This window comes from Mustelus asterias, unplaced genomic scaffold (assembly GCF_964213995.1).
Source record: "Mustelus asterias unplaced genomic scaffold, sMusAst1.hap1.1 HAP1_SCAFFOLD_64, whole genome shotgun sequence".
NCBI classification, from domain to species: domain Eukaryota; kingdom Metazoa; phylum Chordata; class Chondrichthyes; order Carcharhiniformes; family Triakidae; genus Mustelus; species Mustelus asterias.
Window position 1 is genome coordinate 527,506 of NW_027590129.1, and position 7,645 is coordinate 535,150.

The window sequence follows — 7,645 nt, forward strand, 5'->3', positions numbered from 1 at the left end:
AGAGGCTGTTTGAGGGTAAATCCACTTCTGGCATGTGGGAGTCTTTTAAGGAAGATTTGTTAGGGCTGCAGGATAGGCATGTGCCTGTAAAAAAGGATAGGAAGGGTAGGATTCGAGAACCATGGATAACCAGGGAAATGAGGGATTGGTGAAAATGAAAAGAGAGGCGTACGTTAGGTCCAGGCAGCTAAAAACGGAGGGAGCTCCGGAGGAATACAAAGAAAGAAGGCAATAACTCAAACGAGGAATTAGAAGGGCAAAAAGGGGTCACGAAATGTCCTTGGCAGACAGGATTAAGGAGAATCCCAAGGCATTTTATTCATACGTTAGGAACAAAAGAGTTGTCAGGGAAAAAATCGGACCTCTCAGGGACAAAAGTGGGGAATTATGCTTAGAGCCCAAAGAAGTAGGGGAGATCCTAAATGAATACTTTGCGTCGGTATTCGCAAAGGAGAGGGATGCGTTGACTGGGAGTGTCTCGGAGGGGAGGGTTGACCCGTTAGAGAAAATCTCCATTACAAGGGAGGAATATAAAGACTGAGAAATCCCCAGGGCCTGATGGAATCTATCCAAGGCTGCTCAGGGAGACGAGAGATGAAATCGCTGGGCCTCTGATGCAAATCTTTGTCTCGTCACTGGACACAGGTGAGGTCCCAGAGGATTGGAGGATAGCTAATGTGTTCCCGTTATTTAAGAAGGGTAGGAAGGATAACCCGGGAAATTATAGGTCGGTGAGCTTGACCTCTGTGGTAGGGAAGTTGTTGGGGAGGATTCTTAGAGATAAGATGTATGCGCATTTAGAAAGGAATAAACTCCTTAACGATAGCATGGTTTTGTGAGAGGGAGGTCATGCCTCACTAACCTGGTGGAGGTTTTAGAAGAAGTGACGAGAATGGTTGACGAGGGAAGGGCCATGGATGTCGTCTATATGGACTTTAGTAAAGGGTTTGACAAAGTCCCTCATGGTCGGTTGGTGCAAAAGGTTGGATCTCATGCGATAAAGGGGGAGGTGGCTAGATGGGTGGAGAACTGGCTTGGTCACAGAAGTGGAGATGCCGGCGTTGGACTGGGGTAAGTATAGTAAGAAGTCTCACAACACCAGGTTAAAGTCCAGCAGGTTTATTTGGTTGCAAATACCATAAGCTTTCAGAGCGATGCCCCTTCGTCAGATGGAGTAGTTATCTGTTCTCCAACAGTACACAGACACAGAAATCAAGTTACAGAATACGATTTAGAATGCAAATCTCTACAGCCAGCCAGGTCTTAAAAGGTACAGATAATATGGGTGGAGGGAACATTAAACACAGGTTAAAGAGATGTGTATTGTCTCCAGACAGAACAGCTAGTGATATCATGCAAGATCAGGGGGAAAGCTGTGGCGAGCTGTGGGGGTTACTGATAATGTGACATAAATCCAACATCCCGGTTTAGGCCATCCTCATGTGTGCGGAACTTGGCTATCAGTTTCTGCTCAGCGACTCTGCTGACAGAGGGTGGTAGTGGAAGAGTCTTTTTCCGGCTGGAGGCCTGTGACTAGTGGTGTTCCGCAGGGCTCTGTATTGGGACCTCTTCTATTTGTGATTTATATAAACGATCTGGAAGAAGGTGTAACTGGGGTGATCAGTAAGTTTGCGGATGACACGAAAATGGCTGGACTTGCAGATAGTGAGGAACATTGTCAGAGGCTTTAGAAGGATACAGATAGGCTGGAAATTTGGGCAAAGAAATGGCAGATGGAGTTCAATCCAGATAAATGCGAAGTCATGCATTTTGGTAGAACTAACGTAGGGGGGGAGCTATACGATAAATGGCAGAACCATAAAGGGTGTAGATACGCAGAGGGACCTGGGTGTGCAAGTCGACAGATCCTTGAAGGTGACGTCACAGGTGGAGAAGGTAGTGAATAAGGCACATGGCATGCTTGCCTTCATATGACGGGGCATAGAGTATAAAAGTTGGGGTCTGATGTTGCAGTTGTATAGAACGTTGGTTTGGCCGCATTTGGAATACACCGCCCAGTTCTGGTCGGCATACTACCAGAAGGATGTGGAGGCTTTAGAGAGAGTGCAGAGGAAGTTTACCAGGATGTTGCCTGGTATGGAAGGGCTTAGTTATGAGGAGAGATTGGGTAAACTGAGGTTGTTCTCACTGGAAAGACGGAGGATGAGGGTAACCTAATCGAGGTGTATAAAATTATGAAAGGCATAGTTAGGGTGAACGGTGGGAAGCTTTTTCCCAGGCCGGTGGTGACATTCACGAGGGGTCATAGGTTCAAAGTGAGGGGGGGGGGGGAGGGTTTAACACGGATATCAGGAGGGCGTATTTTGCACAGAGGGTGGTGGGAGCCTGGAATGTGCTGTCGGGCAAAGTGGTGAAGGCGGATACACTGGGAACGTTTAAGACTTATCTGGTTAGCCACATGAACGGAGTGGGAATGGAGGGATACAAACGAATGGTCTCGTTTGGACCAGGGAGTGGCGCGGACTTGGAGGGCCGAACGGCCTGTTCCTGTGCTGTAGTTCTTTGTAATATTGTGTAATCAATGTTGTGTAATCATTACTGTGTAATCAATGTTGCGTAATCAATATTGTGTAATCAATGTTGTGTAATCAATACTGTGTAATCAATGTTGTGTAATCATTACTGTGTAATCAATATTGTGTCATCAACATTGTGTAATCAATGTTGTGTAATCAATGTTGTGTAATCAATGTTGTGAATTGAAGGAATTTGACCCAGATTATTTTAACGTGCGTCACTGAACACAGTACTTTAATTTAACAGCAAAATTACTTTTCTGACTGTCGATTCTGGGCAGTGGTTCGAGAATCGCCATTTTGTTATGAAATAAGGGACCTTCTGTTTCCACTGTCTGTTTACTTTGGGAGGTATAACTTTATCAAAAACAGGAAAAAGTGGAAAATCTCAGCAGGTCTGACAGCATCTGTGAATCATAGAATCCCTACAGTGCAGAAGGAGGCCATTTGGCCCATCGAGCCTACACCAACAACAATCCCACCCAGGCCCTATCCCCGTAACCCCACATATTTACCCTGCTAGTCCCCCTGACACTAAGTGGCGATTTATCATGGTCGATCCACCTAACCTGCAGATCTTTGGACTGCGGGAGGAATCCGGAGCACCCGGAGGAAACCCACACAGACACGGAGGGAATGTGCAAACTCCACACAGAAAGAAGAGAGAATAGAGACAACGCTTTGAGTCGAACGAAGGGTCATCCAGAGTTGAAACATTTGCTCTATTCTCTCCCCACAGATGCTGTCGGACCTGCTGAGTTTTTCCAGCATTTCCTGTTTTTATTTCAGCTTCCAGCATCCGCGGTATTTTGCTTTTATCTTACTGTTCATCAAAGATGGCACCGTTTACAGATTAAAGTTTATTTATTGGTCACAAGTAGGCTTATATAAACGCTGCAATTAAGTTAATTTTGTTGAAAAGTCACTTATTGCAAACGAGCTGCCAGAGGCAGTAGTGGAGTCGGGTACAATTTTGCCTTTCAAAAAGCATTTAGACAGTTACATGGGTAAGATGGGCTGCACGGTGGCACAGTGCTTAGCACTGCTGCCTCACAGCGGCAGGGACCCGGGTTCAATTCCAGCCTCAGGTCTCTGTCTGTGTGGAGTCTGCACATTCTCCCCGTGTCTGCGTGGGTTTCCTCCGGGTGCTCCAGTTCCCTTCCACAGTCCAAAGGTGAGCAGGTTAGGTTGATTGGCCATAGTAAATTGCCCCATAGTGTCAGGTCGACTAGCATGATAAATGGGTGGGGTTACAGGGATAGGGTCTGGGTGGGATGGTGATTGGTGCAGACACGATGGGCCAAATGGGCTCCTTCTGCACTTTAGGGATTCTATGATTTCTATGGGTATAAAGGGATATGGGCCAAATGCGGGCAATTGGGACTAGCTTATTGGTGAAAACTGGGATGTGTGGACAAGTTGGGCCAAAGGGCCTGTTTCCATGCTGTAAATCTCTGAATCGACTGTGAAAATCCCCAAGTCGCCACTCTCCGGCACCTGGGTGTACTCAGGGAGAATTTAGCATGGCCAATGCACCTGACCAGCATGTCTTTGGACACTAAGGGGCAATTTAGCATGGCCAATGCACCTGACCAGCATGTCTGTGGACACTAAGGGGAAATTTAGCATGGCCAATGCACCTGACCAGCATGTCTTTGGACACTAAGGGGCAATTTACCATGGCTAATCTCCATAACCTGTACACCTTTGTACACTAAGGGCCCGATTTTACCATTTTGATTCCAAGCGCTGAATCTGGATGCAATTCAGATCTGACTTGGAAATCTGTTCTCCGGGGCCCCATACGCACTTACCCAGGAAAAAACATTGTGAGTCTGAATCGCTCTGTGGGCGGGGCTTCTCGCTCTCGAAAAGCTGCAACTCCGATCGGAGCTCTGAACTGCGCGTGCACAGTGAGAAATACATCTGAAATGGGCGCCCCTGTCACATCGCTCCCGGGCAGCAACAAGCGGATAAAGTGACCTGGGAGCGAAAAGTGGGAGTGATGGCCCCCACAGACATCGCCCCACCCCACAACATAACTATCCCCCTTTACACCCACCTCCCCCACTACCCAGACCGATCGCGACCCCTATACCCCCCCCCCCCCACCGATCACCCGCAGAATGGCAACGGCAACCCTCCCACCCCTGCCCCCTTCACCAGAGAATTATCTGATCCACCTCCCTCCCCTCCCCCCATGACCAGAGAATGATCTGATCCACCTCCCTCCCCTCACCCCATGACCAGAGAATGATCTGATCCACCTCCCACCCCTGCCCCCTTCACCAGAGAATGATCTGATCCACCTCCCTCCCCTCCCCCCATGACCAGAGAATGATCTGATCCACCTCCGGCCTCTCGCACCCCCACCCCCCGCTCCCCCCCACCACTGATCTAAGTCAGAGAGCCGCCAGAAGCTCTGATCTTACCTCCTCAGAGCTGGACTGCCCGAAACAGACCTTTCCCGAGCACATCTGTTCCGCGCCGAATCTGGACGGGCGAACGCGATGGTAAGGGGGGAAATGCAGGTAAGATTGGGCATCCAGCTCATTAAGTCAATTTAAATGCATCACCCATTTCGGGCGCGGTTCGGATCGCGGCCATTTTCGGGCCTTGGTAAAGTGGACATCTGCACGGATTGTACTAATCGCGGTTGGTGTGTTGCCTCCCAGGAGCCAGAGTCCGCGATGTCTCGGATCGTGTTTTTGATATCCTTAAGAGGGAGGGGGACCAGCCCCAAGTTGTGGTTCACATAGGCACTCAAGACATAGGTAGGAAAAGGGATGGGGATGTAAGGCAGAAATTCAGGGAGTTAGGGTGGAAGCTTAGGGCTAGAACAAACAGAGTTGTTATCTCTGGTTTGTTACCCGTGCCACGTGATAGTGAGGAGAGGAATAGGGAGAGAGAGCAGTTGAACACGTGGTTACAGGGATGGTGCAGAAGGGAGGGATTCAGATACCTGGACAATTGAGGCACTTTCTGGGGTAGGTGGGACCTCTACAAACAGGATGGTCTGCACTTGAACCAGAGGGGTACCAATACCTTCGGGGGGGAAATTTGCTAATGCACTTCGGGAGAGTTTAAACTAATTCAGCGGGGGGGGGGGGGGTGGGTACCTGAATTGTAGCTCCGGTGTACAGGAGGTTGAGAGTAGTGAGGTCATGGATGAGGTTTCAGAGTCGCAGGAGTGTACTGGCAGGCAGGCAGGTGGTTTGAAGTGTGTATACTTCAACACCAGGAGCATCCAGAATAAGGTGGGTGAGCTTGCAGCATGGGTTGGTACCTGGGATTTCGATGTTGTGGCCATCTCGGAGACATGGATAGAGCAGGGACAGGAATGGTTGTTGCAGGTTCCGGGGTTTAGATGTTTCAGTATGTGCAGGGAAGGTGGTAAAAGAGGGGGAGGTGTGGCATTGTTAGTCAAGGACAGTATTACGGTGGCAGAAAGGACATTTGATGAGGACTCGTCTACTGAGGTAGTTTGGGCTGAGGTTAGAAACAGGAAAGGAGAGGTCACCCTGTTGGGAGTTTTTTATAGACCTCCGAAAAGTTCCAGAGATGTAGAGGAAAAGATTGCAAAGATGATTTTGGATAGGAGCGAAAGTAACAGGGTAGTTGTACTGGGGGACTTTAACTTTACAAATATTGACTGGAAAAGCTATAGTTCGAGTACTTTAGAGGGGTCAGTTTTTGTCCAATGTGCGCAGGAAGGCTTCCTGACACTGGATGTAGATAAGACCAACAAGAGGCGAGGCCACATTGGATTTGGTACTGGGTAATGAACCAGGCCAGTTGTTAGATTTGGAAGTAGGTGAGCACTTTGGTGATAGTGACCACAATTCGATTACGTTTACTTTTGCAATGGAAAAGGATAGGTATATACCAAAGGGCAAGAGTTATAGTTGGGGGAAAGGAAATTATGATGCGATTAGGCGAGATTTAGCTGGCATAGGCTGGGGAAGGAAACTGCAGGGATGGGCACAATTGTAATGTGGAACTTGTTCAAGGAACAGCTACTACGCGTCCTCGATAAATATGTACCTGTCAGGCGGGGAGGAAGCAGTCGTGTGAGGGAATCGTGGTTTACTAAGGAGGTTGAATCTCTTGTGAAGAGGAAGAAGACTTATATTAAGATGAGACGTGAAGGCTCAGTTAGGGCGCTTGAGAGTTACAAGTTAGCCAGGAAGGACCTAAAGAAAGAGTTAAGAAGAGCCAGGAGGGGACATGAGAAGCCTTTGGTGGGTAGGAACAAGGAAAACCCTAAAGCTTTCTATAGGTATGTCAGGAGTAAAAGAATGACTAGGGTAAGATTAGGGCCAGTCAAGGACAGGAGTCTGAAGAGATAGGAGAGGCACTAAATGAATATTTCTCGTCGGTATTCACACTGGAGAGGGACAGTGTTGTTGAGGGGAGTAGTGAGATGCAGGCTGTTGGACTGGATGGGATTGATGTTCATAAGGAGGAGGTGTTAGCAATTCTGGAAAGGGTAAAAATAGATAAGTCCCCTGGGCCGAATGGGATTTATCCTAGGATTCTCTGGGAGGCTAGAGAGGAGATTGCAGAGCCCTTGGCTTTGATCTTTGTGTCGCCATTGTCTACAGGAACAGTGCCAGAAGACTGGAGGATAGCAAATGTTGTCCCCTTGTTCAAGAAGGGGAGTAGGGACAACCCTGGTAATTATAGACCGGTGAGCCTTACTTCTGTTGTGGGCAAAGTATTGGAAAGGATTATAAGAGATAGGATTTATAATCACCTAGAAAGGAATAATTTGATTAGGGATAGTCAGCACGGTTTTGTGAAGGGTAGGTCGTGCCTCACAAACCTTATTGAGTTCTTTGAGAAGGTGACCAAAGAGGTGGATGAGGGTAAAGCAGTTGATGAGGTGTATGTGGATTTCAGCAAAGCGTTTGATAAGGTTCCCCATGGTAAGCTTTTGCAGAAAATACGGACACATGGGATTGAGGGTGATTTAGTGGTTTGGATCAGGAATTGGCTAGCTGTAAGAAAACAAAGGGTGGTGGTTGATGGGAAATATTTATCCTGGAGTTCAGTTACTAGTGGTGTACCAAAAGGATCTGTTTTGGGGTCACTGCTGTTTGTCATTT